Source organism: Gopherus evgoodei, chromosome 5 (assembly GCF_007399415.2).
Source record: "Gopherus evgoodei ecotype Sinaloan lineage chromosome 5, rGopEvg1_v1.p, whole genome shotgun sequence".
Taxonomy (NCBI): Eukaryota; Metazoa; Chordata; order Testudines; family Testudinidae; genus Gopherus; species Gopherus evgoodei.
Window position 1 is genome coordinate 83,326,133 of NC_044326.1, and position 21,973 is coordinate 83,348,105.

General features: G+C 41.4%; 1 protein-coding gene across 5 annotated transcripts in view; it reads right to left on the reverse strand.

Annotated features, from left to right (window-relative positions):
• TMEM131L (transmembrane 131 like) overlaps nt 1–21,973 on the reverse strand; it is a 120,499-nt gene that overhangs the window by 88,292 nt on the left and 10,234 nt on the right. The window lies entirely within an intron of this gene.

Sequence of the window (21,973 nt, forward strand, 5' to 3'; positions counted from 1 at the left end):
TCTCTGGCCTACGAACTTTTGCTTTATGTCCTTTTCACATTCAAAATTCCATTCCATTCCAGATGGGTTCTTAGACCAACCTCATCAACATGGTATCTCAGCGGCTTCAAGTATGGCATTAAGCAATCTGACTAATATCTGTCACATGTGGTGTGTTTTCTCTTCCCCCAGAGGAAGAATTAGAATGTTTTCTTTTGGTGGGGTTTTGTTTTAAATATACATACCGTTATGTGTTTATATGAAAGAAGGCATGTTGAAGAAGTGTACCTTGTAGTTAGAGCAAAAGATGGTGAGGTTTGGGATAACTCCCACGAGAACTAAGGACCTCAGACCACAGTTTCAGACCAGACCTCAAAAAAGTTCTGTCTCCTGTAGAAACAAACTTTACCCATACAGTAGAAAGTTCCATAATGCCTGAGGAGCAGAGATGTCAATCATAGTCTTCATTAAATAGCTGTATGGAAACTGCTAGATACCCTGAACCAGGCCATTGAGCAACCCGAAGTAAAAGAGGTGAGACCTTGAATTTGACTCAATATTCTGTGGAAGTCAGTGTAGAGGATGGAGGAATCTTGATGTGCTTGTGGCAATCTGTGTTGCTGAGGAAAACCACTACAGAGTTCTGTATTAGTTGGAGTTTCCTTAAAGCTGTTGACTCCATGCCCAGATATACTGCATTGGTATAGTCCAGCTGTGAGGTTACAAAGTCCATCATCCATTACCATGGGAACAGAGATGGTAGAAAGTGTTATTTGCAGATGCTTCCAAGGAATCCACAAAACACTCTTAATTTACAGACTGAATAGACCAATTGTGGGTGTATGCCTTCAACCAAATGAGACTTCACTGCAGCTGCAAAATCTAAGTTCTTTCCTCTGCCCACCAATATCATCTCCATCTTGCTCAGGTTCCGCTTCAACCACCTGTTCTTCATCCATGATCCAATCTGGTTCAAGCACTGGGCATTCTTGATGGTAATGTTGTGGTCAAATGTTGTGAAGGATCGGTAGAGCTCTGTGTGTCTTCTGCATATTACTTGACATTTGATTCCATGTCATCTGACCAGTTCACCTGGTGTTTGCATGAAAACATGGAAGAGGACTAGAGAGAGAACTGATCCTTTTGGGACTCAACAAGTGAGGGGTCTCGTGGCAAAGATTCCTATCACTACTCTTTGGATGCATCACTCCAGGAAAGACTTAAAACTTTTTAGGACATTCCCATGGATCCATGCTACCTTTCTCTGGTAGAACAGCAGTATCTCATCATCAACAGTATTGAATGCTGCAGAATTGTCCCAAAGGAGTACATTATCCATCCACAATCCATTCACAGCAAGAGATCATCCATCAGTGCCACTAACATAGTTTCCATGTTTGAACCTTCCTGTTTCAGCCTCTCTTTTACCATCATTGGCACATGAGTTTCCAGTCCTCTTTCTTCATCCAGTGCAGAACATTAGAAAACCAAGACGATCATGTGGGCAATATGGAGAAGAGGCCCCCAGAGCCAGTGTGTCGATGAGTGAGGCTAGCGTACAATAGTGATGATTCACCAGGTCCTTGACTCCTTGTCCTGTTGCGGAGTGCTGCTGTCTGTTAGCATGCTTTGGAGTTTTATGGAGACTAAAGAGTCTCCAGGTCAAATCAGGATCATGGGTCTTGCTGCCTGGGAACTGGGAGAGCTCCGACCAATGCCTTAATGAGGTGATGGTCTGTCCAAGACAGTGGCTGGATTGTGATGCCCACAATAACATATAATCAGAGACCAGTCCAGGGTGTGGCCTGGCTCTGAAGGCTGGACCAAAGATGACCAGAGTCCTAGGGAAGCAGACAAAGAATGACTTGGGTGTAAGGGAGAAGGACCTTGTATCTGAAGCCTAAACATGAATTTCAAATCTGAGTGTTTCACCACCATCACTAGCAAGTGATCAGCAAACTCCTTTTAGAGCCCTTTTTATTTCCATTATCTGTAAATGAGCATAAAATCAATCTTAGCATTGGCTCTAGTTTCTACTGTTAGATGAAAGAATCTAAATGTACCCATCTTACCTGAAGCAGCTCTTTCTGGATTTGCTATTTGAAGAGAAGTTGAATGCAGCTGCTTGGATCTGTGATAAGGCAAGTAGTCAGGTGGATAGTGTGGGCTAGGGCAAGGCTCATGGTGTCATCCAAGAAAGTGCCTATGATGTAAGCTATATGGGAACATGCATTGATGAGGTCATGTACAATTTGATGTTGATGGATCTTGCATTGATCAGCATCAATTTTAGTTCAGGTAGCCACCTTCCTCAGGCCCACATCTGTGCCGCAGATAGGTAAAATGTGTCTGGCACCCATTTATGTCTTATGTCTGCTCCGTTGTTTCCTTAGAGAGTTCCTCCCGGTTTGAAGTATGATTAGGTGAAGTAGCGGGTTGTATCACAGGATGCTCTATGTGGAGGAAAGGTTGTCTGATTCGCCAAATGCCATGGACAAAACAGGGGTTTGTTGGACACCTTTTGGCACTATGCCCTGGTTGAGTCCTGGGAATGGGCAGACCTGGAGCAGAGTGTTCCTGATGTAGCGGTGGGTGTGCTGGAGGCCCAGTGGCATAGCAACAAAGGAAATAATAATACTAGTGACTATAATAGTAGGTAGGGTCAAGTCCAAAAGAAGGGCTTAAAGATCTCAATGGCATTAGACATTCATTTCCTTGAAATAACTTCTCTGGTTTGTCATATCACCCATGTTGTACTTTCCTGCTTTGTGAGAGAGGAGAGAGAAAGGGAGATATATAGTACTTATTATTTAGGACTCAGCCTTATGTCCATCTCCCCTTCCCAAAACAGCTGCTTTGTTCCTCTCCAGGAAAGGCCAAAGATTCTGTACGTATATATTCCATTAGTCATGTGTATTCACAGTTAATTGTTTTGCTGATCAACTGTTGAATACACATGCCCTGAACAAATCTGAACAGCAAAAAAATTAAAAATATATACACATTAGTAATGTGGCACACAGAACAGGAGGTAGTTTATTTTGACCCTTGGCTGACTGGATTCCAAGAAGTACTGTGGGACAATAAAACTTATAAACTAGAGACTCGTTTCTTTCTTCTTGTTCTGCCTCTGGCACCCAAGAATGCCACCCTTCCCATTCTTGCCTTAAATAAAACCTCACAGTAACTTTATCTAGTATAAAAACAACAAGGAGTCTGGTGGTACCTTAAAAGACTAAACAGATTTATTTGGGCATAAGCCTGTGCCATGTACATTGGCCAAATCGGACAGTTCCTACGTAAAAGAATCAATGGACACAAATCGGACATCAGGAATGGTAACATACAAAAGCCAGTAGGAGAACACTTCAATCTCCCTGGACATTCTATAACAAATTTAGAAGTGGCTATACTTGAACAAAAAACCTTCAGAAACAGACTTCTGCTGTTTCTCTTTGAACTAAAATTCATTTGCAAATTTACCACCATTAATTTGGGCTTGAATAGGGACTGGGAGTGGCTGGCTCATTACAAAAACAGCTTTGCCTCTCTTGGAATTGACACCACCTCATCTATTATTGGGTGTGGACTGCATCCCCCCTGATCAAATTGTCCCTGTCAACACTGGTTCTTGACTTGTGAAGAAACTCCCTTCTCTTCATGTGTCATTATATAAAGCCGGCATCTGTAATTTTCTCTCCATGCATTTGAAGAAGTGAGGTTTTTTTTACCCACGAACGCTTATGCCCAAATAAATCCGTTAGTCTTTAAGGTGCCACCGGACTCCCTGTTGTTTCTGTGGATACAGACTAACACGGCTACCCCCTGATAACTTTATCTAGTATGGATTCACTCTAGTATATGCAGCAATAACATTCCTTCCTAACCTGCAACCTCCGTTCAATGGTTTTTGGATGAAATGCTTATTCTGTGTATTATAGTAAAAAGAATAATTATGCTGGGCGATGTTGTTATATGTCCACTGCATGTGTGTAATGGGTTCATATAAACCAACTCCTTCCGTATTTAATCAAATATTCCACACCCAGCATGTACAGTAGAATGTCTCTTTGCTAATCCATAGCATATAACCCCAGACATAATACAGTGCAACTTTTGCAAAACACTTTTGATTTCAATGTAGTGTTTGCTTTTACATTCAGGGTATTACAAAACAGTCTTTTATGTATTTTTTCTATAATAAAAATGAGATGAAAGATTTATTTATTTACTTAATAGATTTATTCGAAGGACAGAAGACCCTCATTACTGATCCTACCTATGTTCTTCATAAGATTAAACTGAGAAATTAAGAGAAAAGTATATATATTTTCCCAGAACAGCACTTTAAAACTTTTTTCCTTTACAAAATACCAAGTAACATAACATGGGTGAATCATCAGAAAATTATTAATATTTGATTTGTTTTTGTATTTTTTTCTTTTTTTTAAAAAAAAGGATGTGGATCTCGCAACAGTTATCCATACCTAAGTAAGCTTATTTATTTCTTTTGAGCAATCAAAAGTGCATTATCCAATCTAAGGTGCCGATCCTGCAATCTGTTTGGCTGAAGGTACAGTAATCTACCGGCATGCAACAATTTTTCAGGACTGATGCTTAAATTCTGACATAACTGCCAGGGAGCTCTAAAAATGATTAAAAAGGAGAAACTGGGAGAGCCAAGACAACAGTTACAATAATAAGATAACAGAGTTACTCAGATGTGTAAGCATCTTGCCTGATAGTTACGTTCTGGTTTTGTTGGGTTTGTTTGTTTTTGGCTTTTTTTTTAATATATATTTTCTCACAGTCAAGGCAGTTTAGTGTCAAAGAGGTAGCTGTGTTAGTCTGGATCTGCAAAAGCAGCAGAGAGTCCTGTGGCACCTTATAGACTAACAGACGTATTGGAGCATGAGCTTTTGTGGGTGAACACACATCACATGCATCCGACGAAGTGGGTATTCACCCACAAAAGCTTATGCTTCAATACATCTGTTAGTCTATAAGGTGTCACAGGACTCTGTGCTGCTTTTTCAAAGCAGTTTGATCATTGTTTAATCACTATATTGAGCAGCACCTTCAAACCGTACAGAACTTGCAGCTAGGGCAAAATGTGGTGGCTTTGTTAATTAAGCAGCATTTCCTGCAGACAGCACATAAGTCCAGTGCTGTACGAGCTGCACAGGCTGCTAAATGATGCTTGGATTGAGTTTAAGGAATGAAATCCTAGTTCTATGGAAGTCAATGGGAATTCTGCCAAGGACTTCAATAGAGTCAAGATTTCACCTACGGTGTTTCTGACCTCTAGACTGTTTCTATGTTCCATATACTTCTAAAAGATATGAGGATAAGAGCCATCTACTCTGATCTACTAGATAAAACAGGCAATACAAGTTTTGCCAGTAATTCCTGCATCAAGCTAATAACTCTGGCTGAGCTAGAGCACATCTTCTAGAATGACATCTCATCTTGATATACTTTGTATACTATTAATTTATTTTTAAATACATGGTCATTTTCAAAGCAGTGTATCAAAATATGACAGTGAGCAAGGAAATTTAGAGCAATTGGTTAGACAATAAAATCAATGGCTTTCAAACAGGTTACAATAATTTAACCTTGAACAAATTAGCTAATAACACACAATATTTTAATTCTATAATGCAGATTTGAGCAACTGTGATCGTATCTCACAATTTGATTGGACTTCAACCCCGGATTTTCAATAAATGTAAACACCACTGTTTATACGACAAAATATGTGGTGATGGTTTGCATCTTGATTGGCAAATATAGTTGACCTCCGCTTCCTCCCCTTCCGCCCCCCCCCTTAAATATACAGCCTGGAAGGCAGTGGGTAACTGAAAATTTCCATGTTCCTGTTGAGCAGAATCTTGAAAATTGGGTACACTTCATTACAGGATGCTGAGTACAGGAAGAGACCCACATCTGAACACTGATCTTTCTTCAAGAAGGTCCAGAAGTTTCTCTTAGAGGATTTCAGCCATTCAGCAGCCCTTTTGAAATATTATCTTTTGCAGCTGCTTGTATCCATCATTCCATGGAACCGGCATGCTTTGCTCAAAAATTACACAATTGGAGAGGTAGAGGGACTAAAATACAGTGGAGCCTGTAGGCTTTGGAAGGGATGAAGAGGATTTCTCCTTAAAAAAGAACACACACAAACCATCTGTTTCACTCTCCCTAGAGCTAAACACGTCACACTAACACTGCTGGCTCACGGTTACAGGAGTCCTAAAGTCCCTCTTCACTCCAGGTGTCCTCCCAGTGGCAATGGAACGTACAGTACTACTCCTGCAGCCCTGGGCCAGGGTCCAAAATGTCAGATATGACACCCAATTCAGTAGTACATAGGGTTTGGTTTCAGCTTGTTTCATGAGGCTTGAACTAGTTTCCAATCATACTAAAAGGAAACGAGCATCTAAAGAGAGTAAAACTCTTAGGATTCTGCCTGAACATTCCAAACATGTAAGCAACTTAGGTTACGTCTACACTACAGGATTATTCCGATTTTACATAAACCGGTTTTCTAAAACAGATTGTATAAAGTTGAGTGCACGCGGTCACACAAAGCACAATAATTTGGTGGTGTGCGTCCCTGTACCAAGGCTAGTGTCGATTTCTGGAGTGTTGCACTGTGGGTAGCTATCCTGTAGCTATACCATAGTTCCCGCAGTCTCCTGCGCCCACTGGAATTCTGGGTTGAGATCCCAATGCATGATGGTGCAAAAACAGCGTCGCGGGTGATTCTGGGTAAATGTCGTCACTCATTCCTTCCTCCGTGAAAGCAACGGCAGACAATCATTTCGCACCCTTTTTCCCTGGATTGCCCTGGCAGATGCCATAGCATGGCAACCATGGAGCCCGTTTTGCCTTTTGTCACTGTATGTGTACTGGATGCTGCTGACAGAGGTGGTACTGCAGCGCTACACAGCAGCATTCATTTGCCTTTGCAAGATAGCAGAGATGGTTACCATCCCTATTGTACTGTTTGCCATGCCACTGTAAATTGGCGATGAGATGGCGGTTATCAGTCATTCTGTACCGTCTGCCATGCCATCGTAAATTGGCAATGAGATGATGGTTATCAGTCGTTCTGTACCGTCTGCTGCTGTCATGGGTACTCCTGGCTGGCCTTTGCTGAGGTCGGTCAGGGGTGCAAAGACAAAAATGGGAATGACTCCCCGGGTCATTCCCTCCTTTATGGTTTATCTAAAAATAGAGTTAGTCCTGCCTAGAATATGGGGCAAGTGTACTAGAGAACCAGTGTACCAGAGAACCAGAAAGCACAGCCGCTCCGTGTCAGATCCTGCAGAAATGATGAGCTGCATGCCATTCTAGGGAGTGCCCCTGTAACAACCCCACTCATTGCTTCCCTCCTCCCCCAACCCTCCTGGGCTACTGTGACACTGTCCCCCCATTTGTGTGATGAAGTAATAAAGGATGCAGGAATAAGAAACACTGACTTTTTAGTGAGATAAAATGATGGGGAGGCAGCCTCCAGCTGCTATGATAGTCCAGGCAGTACAGAATCTTTTCTTTAGACATGCAAAGGGGGGGGGGGCTGATGGAGCTCAGCCCCTAGTTACTATGATGAAGATGGTTACCGGCCATTCTGTACCATCTGCTGGGAATGACCGGGTGTCATTCCTATTTTTACCCAGGCACCCCCGGCCGACCTCACCAAGGCCAGCCAGGAGCACTCACAGGATGATGAGGACGGCTATCAGGCATTTTTACTCTACCGTCTGCCACTGGGGAGGGGAGGGGAGAGGATGCTGCTGTTCAGTGCCGCAGCACTGCATCTACCAGCAGCGTGCAGCAGACATAGGCTGACATATAAAAAAAAAGTCAAGAAACAATTTTTTTCCCCTTTTCTTTCACGGGGGGGCGGTAAATTGACGAGATATACCCTGAACCACCCTGGACAATGTGTTAGACCCTACAGGCATTGGGAGCTCAGCCTAGAATGCAAATGTTTTTCGGAGACTGTGGGATAGCTGGAGTCCTCAGTACCCCCTCCCTCCCTCCATGAGCATCCATTTGATTATTTGGCTTTCCGTTACACTTGTCACACAGCACTGTGCTGTGGCCTCTGTCTATCATAGCCTAGAGATTTTTTCAAATGCGTTCTCATTTCGTCTTCTGTAACGGAGCTCTGATAGAACAGATTTGTCTCCACATACAGCGATCAGATCCAGTATCTCCCGTACGATCCATGCTGGAGTTCTGGAGTTCTTTTTGGATTTGAGACTGCATCGCCACCCATGCTGATCAGAGCTCCATGCTAGGCAAACAGGAAATGCAATTCAAAAGTTCGTGGGGCTTTTCCTGTCTACCTGGTCAGTGCATCCGAGTTCAGATTGCTTTCCAGAGCTATTACAATGGTGCACTGTGGGATACTGCCCGGAGGCCAATACTGTCGATTTGCAGCCACACTAACCCTAATCCGACATGGCAATACCGATTTCAGCGCTACTCCTCTTGTTGGGGAGGAGTACAGAAACCAGTTTAAAGAGCTCTTTATATCGATATAAAGGTCCTCGTTGTGTGGACGGATGCAGGATTAAATCGGTTTAATGCTGCTAAATTCAGTTTAAACGTGTAGCGTAGACCAGGCCTTAAATAAGAAAGTCTTCACCAGCATTGATAGAGACATGAGCTGCTGGTAAGAGGTAGGTGCCTGCATGTTCAGAGAAGGTTATAGGATTGGTCTTACAATCACAGTACCAAAGAGAATTGCGTTATGAGTTACTGGCAAAAACATAAAAAAAAGAGAAACTTTCTTACATCTTTAGAGCTCAGCCATGCAATCTGCCACGCACACTCCACTATGAAGATTGTAGGAGCTGAAAGGCTTCAGCACCTTCAATGTCACAGGCCCAATGTAACTCTAAAAGTCCACCACGAGATGTTGATTTTGAAAGTCTGAGATTCATGAATGTCAACTATTCCTATGGCTACTAAGCTACCTTCTCCCCTACTCAAACCAAAACAAAAAAAATACATCCGCATCTTCAGGAAGCCAGGAAAGGAAGCCAAGCTGTCAGGAGCGTGGAAGATAATACAATAAATATCAGTGTTGCTAGCGATCCATGTGATTAAATGTCAATACTCTTATATAGCTATAACATAAAGCTAGGAAATTCCCACTACACATTCCTGAGAAGAATACGTAGGTGGGAGTGGAAGGTAGTTGCGGCTTAGAAGAGGAACTGATGAATACAGTAAAGCTGGGGTGCAGAATGACTTAACTGCTTATTACCTTGCATTTCACAGTTCATGATGTTGAGGTCTGCTATCTACAAGCTTAATTCAAAATTGGGGGTGGTGGGTTGCATAGAAATATGGTATAGACACACTATTATCCTTCAGCCTCTTAATGAAAACAATCAGGTCTCACGGGGAAACAAAAAATGATGATGAATAGCAGCAAATGAAAAATTAAGCACAGAAAAAAATACCAAAAAGTTGCAGCCAAGATCTTTTTTTAATACTTAGCATCACTTACTCTATTTCCTCCTATACAGTACTGGAATTGTTCAAGTTTCAGGAAGTCTTCCCAGACATTTTAAAATTTATCGAATTAACATTAAGACCAGACCACTTTTAATCCTTAGGCCTGCGAACGAACTGAAGTCATTTATGTGAAGTTTGGCTACAGTATCACAACTGTCACAATCCCAACATCCAAAGGAAATGTTTCCCAATCAGTCTAGGCTTAAAGTACATCAAGATATTTTCTGTATCTTCCCTTAAGCAGTATGTTGTTATGAACAAACGTATACAAGATTTTAATAAAACTTCTTTTCATGTTAAAAATCTCATGACTTCTTCTAATATAAAAACCACAGGAAAAGCGTGAATCAGGCTGCACCCAACAGAGCACAAACCACACTATCACTGTTCCAACTTTCTTCTCACGGTTTCCACTTCATTAGAACTCGATGTGTGCCGTGAAATTTTATAGCTACGGACTTGACTTTTGCGTGTGGGTGGATTAGATGGTAAACAACTGAACAACGTTAATCAAGAACTCCAGAAGAACCCCTGGGCTCCCCAAGAGGCTACTACAGAGGAGACCAGTCTAGATTGCTGCACTAATCCTTCATGGAAAAACATTTTTCCCCCGTCCCATTCTTCTTTGTTTTTTTTATTTTCGAGAGCAAGGCTGGGCTTACTGAAGTTGGCTCTAGTCTGAAAATTCCTGTGTTCAAAACATAGTATATTCACATTGATAATATAAACGGAAAACAAAGGTTATTTTGTGCACAAAATAATCCCTGACTTCTCTCTCTCCTCTCCTACTTATATTTCCATTACTCTTCCTAAAAATTACTATGCCAAAACTGTAGCCCTGCTCGCATTTACAGTACATGTATAGTAAAGAACCTTAAGTACCCTGCAGTGACTGCTCTGAATTCTGCAACAAATGTAATAGGGGAAGAGTAAACTGTAATAAGGTAAAGTGAAGTTTAAAATAAAAAAAAAAAAAGGTTTCACTGAATTAAATATGAAAATACTACAAGTACAGTATTTCTTAATATCATTTTACCACTGTCCAAGTTATATGTGACTGCTCTGACCGAAATAATAAGCTGACCACTCAGCAGTAACTTACTATCACAGAAGAAGAACTTTCTTTCCTAACTAGCTATGTGGCAGAGTGGATACAAATTAACAATTTTTCCAGTTTAACCAGATATTTAAAAACTTAAATTTGAATTTATAATTAAGGCTAAACTGAAAGTAGTAAACAAGCACTTCACTTTGCTTTTTTGACCACATTCTATACTCAAGTTACCATGGAAAATACCTAATTATTGAAGCGGCTGATGCTGATACACTTTTTATACCTAGCCACCCTTGGTACAGAGACCATCCACAGGTTGACCTTCCACTTGACTGGAAGAAGTCATTGAGCCAGCCACCCAGAGGCACTTCGTTAAAGCGGGAAAGTAGGTTTGATTTCATTTGAGTTTCCTGAAGGGGAGGAATAATATTTTCTTCATTTGGATTAAATTAATCAACATGCAATAAGCTAACTGATCAGGGGAAGCAGGAAATGCAAGCTTCCTGTTTGCTAATTTTATTACATAAGTCAAGAGATTTCAGATAATTTTATTTTCAACTAATAAAAATCAAATCAGTTTTAATAATTTGCTGATTTCAGTTCTAATAAAACTGAGTGGGCTTCTAGACATCTGCTGAATAAATAAGTTATATTTCTCAGGTTTTTTTAAATAATTTGCCATTATATAGCAGAAAAGTGAAGAATCTTAATAAATGTAATGTAGCAGTGTTCATTTGTCCCTATCTGAACACAGTTAAAACCATCTAGCCCTGTAGGCACCTTTAATTTTACTGCCTCCAATCCACATTTGGATTTATGTACCAACTAACCATAATTACATTTTCTTTTAAAAGGAATCAATAAATCATTCTGAATTAGTGACGTAAAATCAAAGCATTTGATAGCAAACCATCATATAGTTATTTAACCAAAAATCAGATGGTGGAGTTTGGGATTAACATGAGCATTTTTAATGTAGGGTTCTTATGTAATAAATAAATAAATAACTGTATTTTCCTATGTGCCTGAACAGCCCTTAGCACATTTTAGGTTCTTATGCAACAATAATGAAAAGTGCTAGGGGCTATTTAGACACATAGGAAGAGAATCTCTGGACTGAACAACTTACAATACAAAAACAGCAAATAAGGATAAGGGAAAGAAAAGACAAATGATCAGCGTGATGACAGACATGTCATGTAGTAGTATTTTTTCTGTATGTTCTTTTTCAAATATAATCTATTCCCTGCTGTCCCTCTACCCAACCAATCCTATTTCCTTTGTTTAAAAATAATATATCCATTCTACTTATTATTGTTCCAAACAAGGTAAGTTACGTTTAACAAGATACACATTTTGTTCCAGGGATCACAGAATTTAACATGTACAAGATGGTCTTGCACAGCATTCAAAGTGGGATAGCATGTGGTCATACGGCATATTGAATTGGCATTATGTCAACTTGTCACACTGCTGTATAGAGACTAACAGCCTGTAACATCCTGAGGGCTTTTGCTCTTGCTTTTGGAGGCAGGGCCAGAAAAAATGCAGACCCAGAGAAATTGAGAAAGGATGCCCCTGACCCGTATGCATTGAGCAGAAAGACGGTTCAGGCTCTAAGAACCGTGAACTCCAGGTGGGCTGGGTCCCGGAGCACAGCCAGATGAGTCTAAGAGGGCTCAGAAACAAGCCTGAGAAAAACTGCACACAGATTGGCGCACGCATAGGCGCGTACACACATGGTTTCCATATGATGGCAAATTGCATGGCCCACTATTCACCTTCCCTCATATACACCAGTTACTCCAACACAAGTATATCTACCCTCCTCCCTATATCAATTTTCCACTACTGAAACAAAGCATCCATTCTCTGTCTCCGCCCCTCATAACATCAGTCCTCTCTTCCCTGATCTCTCCCCATGTCACACTGTTCCTCCTGCTCCTCATTACCACCATCTCCTGGGGCTGAGCTACTCTTCACAGCAGCAACAAGCACTGACAAGGGTTCTGCTGTTATTCCCCAGCCCCGTGCTCAGTATGTCTTGCCCTCAGGGCAGCTCCCCAACTCCCTCTGCATTGCTCAGATAAGATAGCAGGGCAGCGAGTGAACCCTGCGAGGAGACAAGAAGCAGTCACAGGGTATGGCTACATTTGGAATTTCAAAGCGCTGCCGTGGCAGCGCTTTGAAGTGTGAGTGTAGTCAGAGAGGCAGCGCTGGGAGAGAGCTCTCCCAGCGCTGCATGTAAACCACATCCCTTACGGGTGTAGCGTGCCGCGCTCCCAGCGCTGCTGCCCTGATTACACTGACGCTTTACAGCGCTGTATCTTGCAGTGCTCAGGGGGGTGTTTTTTCACACCCCAGTTGCAGCGCTGTAAAGTGTGAGTGTAGCCAAGCCCTCAGGCACCACCAATCCACCCACCCTGGCAGCTGGCTGAAAGGGAGGCAGGAGAGGCAGAGACCAGAGGCTAGGCATGGCTGAGTGAAGTTGCAGCACAGAAATCAGCAGGCCTCTATCTAGCCATTTATACTGTGCTCCTCAATGTAGTCTCTGAGCACCTAGGCAATGAAAACCCCATGCTCCAGGTAAGCTAAGTCTCAGAATACACAGCAGCATGAAGGCCAGTGCTAGCCTGAAGAATTCACACTCCACACAAACAAGCAGTGGAAAGGCAGGGAGAGCCTTGTCACAGTTCAGGGCCACTCTATCTGTATTCCCATTCTATGGTCACAAAGAGCACTCACTCTTGGGCTTCCAGCTCCCCCAGCAAGCCACCTCTCTTGGAAGGAGATCCGCATCTTTCCCTCTGCTCACCAAGGTTTTTCCAGACTGCACCGCCCCCAGCAACTCTGGCCACCTAAACAGGTCTGCTTTACCTTCTTCTCGGAAGCTACAAACAGCGTAATTGTGGTCAGTTACTGCAAAGCTTTTCCTGAGCAAACACCTTTATTCTTAAGGTGACAGCTTTACAGAGAATACATACAAAAAACAATAAGAGAACCTACACACAGGCTAATAAGCTTACCAAGGATCACCCTTAACCCTAGTAAGCAACAGCCCTTCAAACCCCACCAAGAGTTTGTCTTAGTTACAAGTTCATAACTGCCTTGGCTCAGAACAATCACACTTACGAATCTCTGAGTCACTTCTTTATACAGTTTGGGCTTCTGATCTTGTCCTCACATAACATGTGATTAACAGATTAAAGGTCCCCGCCTCAGGCAGAAGCTTCAAAAGGCTGAGTACCTGCATCACCACAAGGGGGGAAATCTACATTTGCTTCCCTCAAGAGATTTCCTGGGAAACCCACTTGTTTTTAAACATACACACTGTTTCAAATTGTCCTTTGAAGCTCTTAACTCCCAGGGTTTACACCAGTCATGTATTAGAGATGTTACATACAATAATACACAAACATTTGTATTTTAATACAATGAACTCCTAAATACATTACACCAATTCAATAAGGTTTGTTCAGTACACTCCAGGAAATTGCAATATCTGTCACAAGACTGACCAACTGGCATAGACCCGGCCAGCGAGGGACTGGGGGTGGGAATTGAGATTGATAAGGAGAGGGCTAGAAAGACAGGCAGACTCAGGAAGAAGATGGATGAAAGATCGGGGGGGGAGGGGGGGAGAGAATAGAGGGGAAAAAACAATAGAAAAAGATAAAATAGTATAAAGGAGAGAGAGGAGATGATGAAAATAAATGAAAGAAAAAGAAAACCAACATTAAGTTAGAAAACTGATTTATGCACAGATTTAAAACGCATTTCATACTGCCAGAGAAGAGCAGATTTACAATTTAGCACATACACAGCAATATAGCTCTTGACATATTCAGGCAATAACCACAACACCCCTACCAGATAGATGAGTGTTAAGTGCATTCTACAGATAGGGAAACTGAGGCACAGAGGGAGGGAACTGGTTCAAGGCCACACCTTGAGCCAATTGACAGAACCAGGATTAGAGCTCAAGAGATTAACTCCAGATTCTGCGCTTGTTTCTCCAGAGGGGGCTGTCACCCAAGGGGGGTGAGGAAGTCCACTTTAAGTTGACGTGAGAAAGTAAGTCTACAGACCAAGTGTGCCCTGGGATGACAGCATGCATCTTCCAGCTAATTAAAGTTCAGTGTGGTGAGAGAGGTGCGTAACAGCATTTATTTTTCCAACTCAAGTACTGATTCTGCATTTTTCCCAGGCTATCACAAAAGCTAAAATGCATTAGCAAGATTAATTTAGGTGACTCATCACCTGCACAGTGTTTCAGCAGAATATCAAATAGAATCTAAAATGAGAGTAGGAGTTTGACAATTTTTTCAGACTATGGTGGATGGATTCATATTCCATTAACTGTAGTTCCTAGAAAGGCATGGAATTTAGATGTACAATCTGGCATACAACAAAATACAATTGGCCTGAACCAGTGCTATAACTTCTAACTTTGATTAAAAGTCTCTTAAAAACGGGTTGGCCAGATGACTCATTTGTTAGCATATAGCACTGCCATGCAATACGCTTTGGGAGTAACTTCAGGTCTCTTGTTCCCCAGATCAACAGACATACCCTGTTTTTAGCAGATGAACCCTCCTGTTTGTAAATAAATTGTGCAGTACTCTATGAAATTCTAAATATGAACATATGGTAGCCTTATATGAAGCAATGGATAAAAATGCAAGGCTCTCTGGACCTGCTGGCATCAAGGGATGAAAGACAAACCAAGTCACATCAAGTAAGTTTTTCCTAGGAAGTTCTGGAGCATTTAAGACATCTATTATAAATGGACTGTTTTTTTCCTTTAAACACCATATAGGTCCTTTTATATGTCTTAACAGGAACAACATCTCCAAGACATTTTGGAGGAGGGATGGGGACTGGAGATTTTTATTAATTTAACATACAATAAAAAACACAACAGTAAATTGTGGGCTAATATGAACACAAATAAAATAGTGAAAGTAAGAAGCACATTGTATGTATAGTTCTCCAAAACAATACAGTAGGATAATAGATTGGAAGAAGGACTGTTTTTGATACTGCAGCAGTGCAATCTACGGTAAAGTTCATCAGTGACCGAATTACAACACTGGAAAGACAAAAAAGCCCTATAAAAGAAAAAAGGACCGAGGAGAAGCCAGCTTGCTCACCATAGCTACCCCCAATTTAGGAAGCCAGAAAGGTGTATGCGTATTCTAGAAATGTGGTTGCCATTCACCACCATCTGTTTCTCCATTATTAAGATATACCATACCTTTGCAAACCACTTTGGCAGTTTTCTTCAGTGAGCAGCAAAAGACAGTCCTCCAGTCAGCCAAACCTTGTGAGGTTTTCTACTCTATTAGTCCAAAGAAGTAAACAACAGTAAAATAAGGACACCTCCAGCTGGAGATCCTGAGTAAATTTTACAAATTATATCCAAAATAACACTCCAGTTTAGCTTAAATTTGTAACTCCACCAATTTTAGATTAAAACCCATTTTCCTCCACATTGGCTCCAGGCATCTATTTAAATCTTTCTGTTCAGATAACACATATATACACTGTTTTTGGTTCTTTTAGAAATGATGTAAAACAAAATATAACGCTGGAAAAAACCCTTCATTCCAGTGGTGGTAGAACTGAAATTACTGACTCCCTGACAATTGGGTGAGGCCATAAGGAGCCTGCAATTGCAGTGGTGTATTTAAAAAGGAAAAATTAACTGATGAGATAATTTTCTGCTGCTCCCATACTATACCACAAAAGCTGGATTCATTCTGTATATGCTGGAGGCAATTTTTGATTTGCAGCAACTCCAGTTAATTGACAGTAAAAAGGCTTAAGCTTAAAAAATATTAACAGTTGCATTTTTTATTTTTAGTAATATAGGAAAGGTTTGTTTCTTTTCTGAATAATCTATAAATAGAAAGAAAATTAGTTCCATGAGGCTGTTATGAAGATTTGAAGTCTGCTCAATATCTCTCCAATGCTTAAGAGTGTATCATAGGTTCCATGCCACTACCCCTTCCCCCCAAAAAACTGGACCTTTAGGAATTAAAATATCAAGGCCAGGAGCAGGGCTGCCCAGATGGGGGAGGGGGGAAAGTGGGACAATTTGCCTGAGGCCTCGGGCCCCCATGAGAATATAGTATTCTATAGTATTGCAACTTTTTTTTTATGGAAGGGGACCCCAAAATTGCTTTGCCCCAGGCTTCCTGAATCCTCTGGGCAGCCCTGGCCAGGAGTACCTGTTCCTTTTATTTTTTAAAATACATCACTAGCTACCCTAAATTTCTTGCCCTTCTAAATGTATTCACAGATAATCTGAACTGGGTCTCAGCACTATAAACATATGATAATGGAATAGATATCTTGTCTTTGGCAACACATTCATTTATAGGCTAGCATATTAATATCCAAATCAGCTAATGTGAAGCATGCCAATTTTCCATGTCTTCTTTTCAGAATGCAATTACAATTAAATTGCATTAGTAGCTGTGCATATATTAATCCCCACTACTTCACTGATTTCTCAGTCCAAATGAACTATTGAGAATTTGAGCACCATCTTATTATCCCTCAGGATGGCAATTGATAAATCATCTCTTTTTCAAAATTCATTTAAAACCCATCAAGAATACCCAACTCCTTATACTTTGCTAATATAAACTAAATCTCAATGACCAACGCCAAGACAAATTAAATGACAACAACATACAATACTACTTTGTTATTCTCTCCGCCTATCTTTATCTCTGATGCCTTTGCCAAGGCTGAGGTGGTATTACACAGATAAAGCAAAGACCAGTATAAACAAGAGTATTTTTCCTTGACAAGCGAAAGGGGTAAGAATTCTAACCACCAACTCTTATTCTAGGCATTGAATTCTTAGGGAGTTTGGAAACAATTCAAAGTAATCCCACTCCACCAAGTCAAATGCCGTCTCAGTATCCAAGGGGAAAAGTTTAAACACAGAAAAATTATTTGACTGATATAAGTGGATCACACATGACTTTTCTTATGTTATCTGAGACTTGTCGACACAAAACAAAGATGCCTAATCTGTTTAAGTTAAAATGGGTAAAATACCTTCTATCCTATTTGCTACTATTATAATATTGAAAACAAAAAACAAAAAAAAGGTCTGTTTGCAATCCTTCCCTTTCTCTACTGTGTGTGCCTTTATGATATAAAAGTGTACAGCAACATTCCTTCTACACACATTAATCAATGAGAGAGGTAATTTTAGGGCAAACTTTTCTATAAAATCCCCAATGAAAAACTGTAAAAACAAGAAGCTTTTTCTCCTTCAAGATCTTAAAAGACTCAGTTTTTAAAATAAATCAATGAAAAATTTCTTCTTTTTTCCCTGTAAACTAGCTGGTGACTTTGTAATGGACATTCAGAAATTTCAATAATGTCGGTCTCTGTTTAACACTTGACTTTGCAATATCTTTGGCTACTCTACGTGCAGGTTCTAACGTGAAACAACTGGGTAATAAATATAAATGCACTTAAATCCTCATAAGTAGACTATTCTAAAAAGCCTCTGATTCTACAAGCTGAGGTCTTTCCCTCCCCCCAAATTATAGGAGTTTGGCAGGGAAAGCCTTTATCGTAGTTTGGTTTATCATGTAACCTCTTTCAATAGTTTCAACTTCACTTTCTGTTTTTTCATTTTTACCCTCAGCTAAATTAAGCCTGGCCACAAGATCCGTCACAACTTACCATATTCTTTTTTTCTCTATTTTAGCAAATTGGGCAGTATTACAGGCATTATCGTCCCTCAGTTCAGACAAGCAGTATTTACATGTCCATTTTCAGCTGTTCAAACTCTGAAGTTTCAACAGTTTGAAGAAAAAACTGTCAGCACTTGTCACTGATTTTCTTCTGCTGGTAACAGCCTATGCCAAACTTGTTTTTGTTAGAGAGCTTTCCCTTCAGCTCTACAAATTCAGGAGATATTTTTTAATAAACTTCATATAAGATAAAAAGGTTATTTCTGAGTAAGTGAATCTTTTAATTTGGTTGAAGAACGTATTCCAAAAAAGTATGTCCAACCATGTAACTATGCATTGTCATCATTTCCTACACTGACTTTGATTCAGGTAGCAAGAAAACACTGCCTAGGAGAATCCAAGCAATCAGGGAAGCAGGAATTGTAACCTAGGTAACTAGGAACATTTCCTCCCCTCCCCACTACCTTCCCTCCACACACAGACATCTGCCAGCCCACAGAACTCCAAACGAAGCATTTCTTACTTGTCAGTGAAAAGTTCTTTCCAAAATTTACGACAAAATAGTGGTTTTGGCATTAGCCTATGTAGAAAATTGAGTACAAAGATAATAAATACCCATTCTTCTTAAGTACAGAACACAAAACACACCTCAAATGGGTGTTTCTGAGATGCACATGTACAGGAAGTCAGTTAATGCCTCAGTGATTGTTTTTCTAAAAATCAGATTAACAAGCTCCCAAAAGAACCCATTAACCTAGCATTAGACATTACAGACTATGTAATGCTTTGGGAAGATCTCTTTTTCTGTGTGTCCCAAGATCCAGAACTCTATCTGCTTTCTTCAGCACTGGAGACCACTTTGATTCACTTTCACCACTAGCTTCTGTTACACTTGCTACTTTTAGCAATGCCAAAAGAGTGCACTAATTTCCTTCCAATGCCTTGGGAGTTTTCTAGATCTGATTGATAAACATACATCACATTCCCAACTAAGTTATCTGGTATGCTACCAGTTAGCTTCTTGTTCACTGCTTTAGGAAAAGGAAATGTGGTCCCAACATTTCAGCATACAATGTAAACCATGCGAATGAAATGGGATCTGAAAAGAAAACAACTAGCTAGAGAGAGGAATCCTCTTATTACCCCAAATCAACGTGCAGTCCAGTGGCACCTTAAAAGACTAACAGATTTATTTGGACACAAGCTTTTGTGGGTAAAAAACCTTTGTGCCCAAATAAATCTGTTAGTCTTTAAGATGCCACCAGACTCCTCGTTTTTGTGAATACAAACTAACATGGCTATCCCGCTGATACTATTCTTATTACTACGCTTCTCAACTATCTTTTCTAGCCCATATTCATAACCTCCAAATAAATATTGCATATGCTAGAAAATACAAAAAACGGCTTAAAAGACACATGCAAATCGAGAGCTATATAGATAGGTTTCCTGGGGCATTCGAGTATGAAAATAGTGTAAGCGTGCGGTGCATCTGACAAATTTTACTTTCACAACAAAGATCCATATTCGAGATAGATCAGCCATGAAGATATTTTAAAACAACCTGAGTAATTAAAAATTGGTCACAGGACCTATCACAATCTCAGGAACTACTTTAATTCTTTTATCAATATTTTTATTACCAGTGCCCTTTGAGCCAGTCACACAACCTACAGGGAAAAGCAAACATCAAAGGACTTTTTTCTCCCCGAGCCCCACGTTTCTGGCAACTAACTAGAAGCACAAACACCATCTTCAGTTGGTCCTGACTTCACCTCAGCAATGCTTAGACATGCATTAAAAACCCTGCCTGGAAAATCATACAGGCCATAGGCACAAACAGTGGGACAAAAACCTCAGTCCTTATCCAGGCAGAACTCCCACTGTTCTCAATGGAAGTTTTGCCTGAGTAACAACTGAAGGATTTTGCCCTCCTTTGGAGGGAAAAACAAGGTCAAGTTATACCTATTAAAGTAAGTATCTCAGGCAGCAGCCACATATTGTGACTAGGAATCACATGTAGTACATGGGCAGGAACTGTAGGCAGCAACTGGTAACACAACTGTGCTATTCCATTTCTAATGTCATTTTTATCATTCTCTAGTACAGGGGTGGCCAACCTGAGCCTGAGAAGGAGCCAGAATTTACCAATGTACATTGCCAAAGACTCACAGTAATATGTCAGCAGCCTCCCATCAGCTTCCCCCACACCCCAAGCGCCTCCCGCCCACTGGCAGCCCTGCCAATCAGCACCTCCCCCTTCTTTCCCTGCACCTCCTGATCAGCTGGTTTGTGGCGTGCAGGAGGCTCTGGGTGGGAGGGGGAAGGAGCGAGGCCGTGGCAGACTCAGGGGCAGGAAGGAGTGGAGTGGGGGCAGGGCCTGTGGCAGAGCCAGGGGTTGAGCAGTGAGCACCGCCTGGCACATTGGAAAGTTGGCACCTGTAGCTCCAGCCCTGGAGCTGGTGCCTATACAAGGAGTCGCATATTAATGTCTGAAGAGTCACATGTTGGCCACCCCTGCTCTAGGACTTTAGAGATAACAGCTTTGATTCTGTCCTGGGTTAGGCAGGCCCCTGCCTGCATATCTTAGGCAGCTGGGCTCCTGATGGAAAAAAGTTTACCTGGAGGAGGGCTGAGGTGGGGTGCAAATCACCCAACAACCCACACTCCACCAATAATTAACACGGTAACGAAATCCTATGTTTGCCCACATTTAATCACTGGCTGAATGAAACAAGCTTCTGTGGATAACTGCCACTATTAATATATTGTTGCATTATATCTAAAATATTTGTTTTAGTCCTGTGATTTGTATGACTTACATGGCATTGAAAGACATGCCCACACTAATGTGTACCAAAGAACAGAACTGTTTCATTGGCAGATTTCCAAGTATTTTAATCTGGACACTTAGAGAAAACAAAATATGTGAAAAAAAAAAGAAGTGTAATATTTACCAGGGTTGTGGGTTTGTCATGGTGCTAAAGTATTACAAATACCGTGAGTTTCTTGTGCGTGAATGACTTTAAGAAAGCAGCATTTCCCAGACAATGGTGGATCACCAGCCCAGTACAGAGGAAAGACCCCGGAAAGCAAGCCCACACCAGCCCAGTGAGGAGGGGAAGCCTGGGAGGAGGGCCTGAAGATCGAGTCCACCCTGCACTCACCCCATAGCAATGGCTCCTATCCCACACGGCTGGGCCTGGCTTCCCAGTCCTGGAACACGCACTTGTATAATCACTCACTCAAGTTATGCCTGGCCACCCTCCTGCCATAATGACAGAATGGGTGACTGGACCAAATGTGCATGGCACTGAAACCCCATGCACCAAGTCACAACACCTGGAGCGGGGAGCTGGATCCAATCCCGTGGGACAGGAACCACCAGTGTGCGATGGGCTCGCTCTTCCATTCCCTCCCTCCCTCCCCTCCCAAGGGCCTCCCCTTCTCGCTGGGCTGGGCTTATTCTCCAGGTCTATTCCCCCCACCCCCCTTCAGGGGACCTCTCCTCCTCATCAGGCAGGGAATAGAGTACCAGTGCCAGGGTGGAGGTTGCTGTTGCAAGTGGTCAATGCACCCTTGGTAGGGTGAGGAGGCGGCAGCAGTGGAGAAGAACACTAGCATAGTGTTTTGAGTTTGTATCCTGGGCGGGTTTTTCCCTGCGTCGGCAGACAGA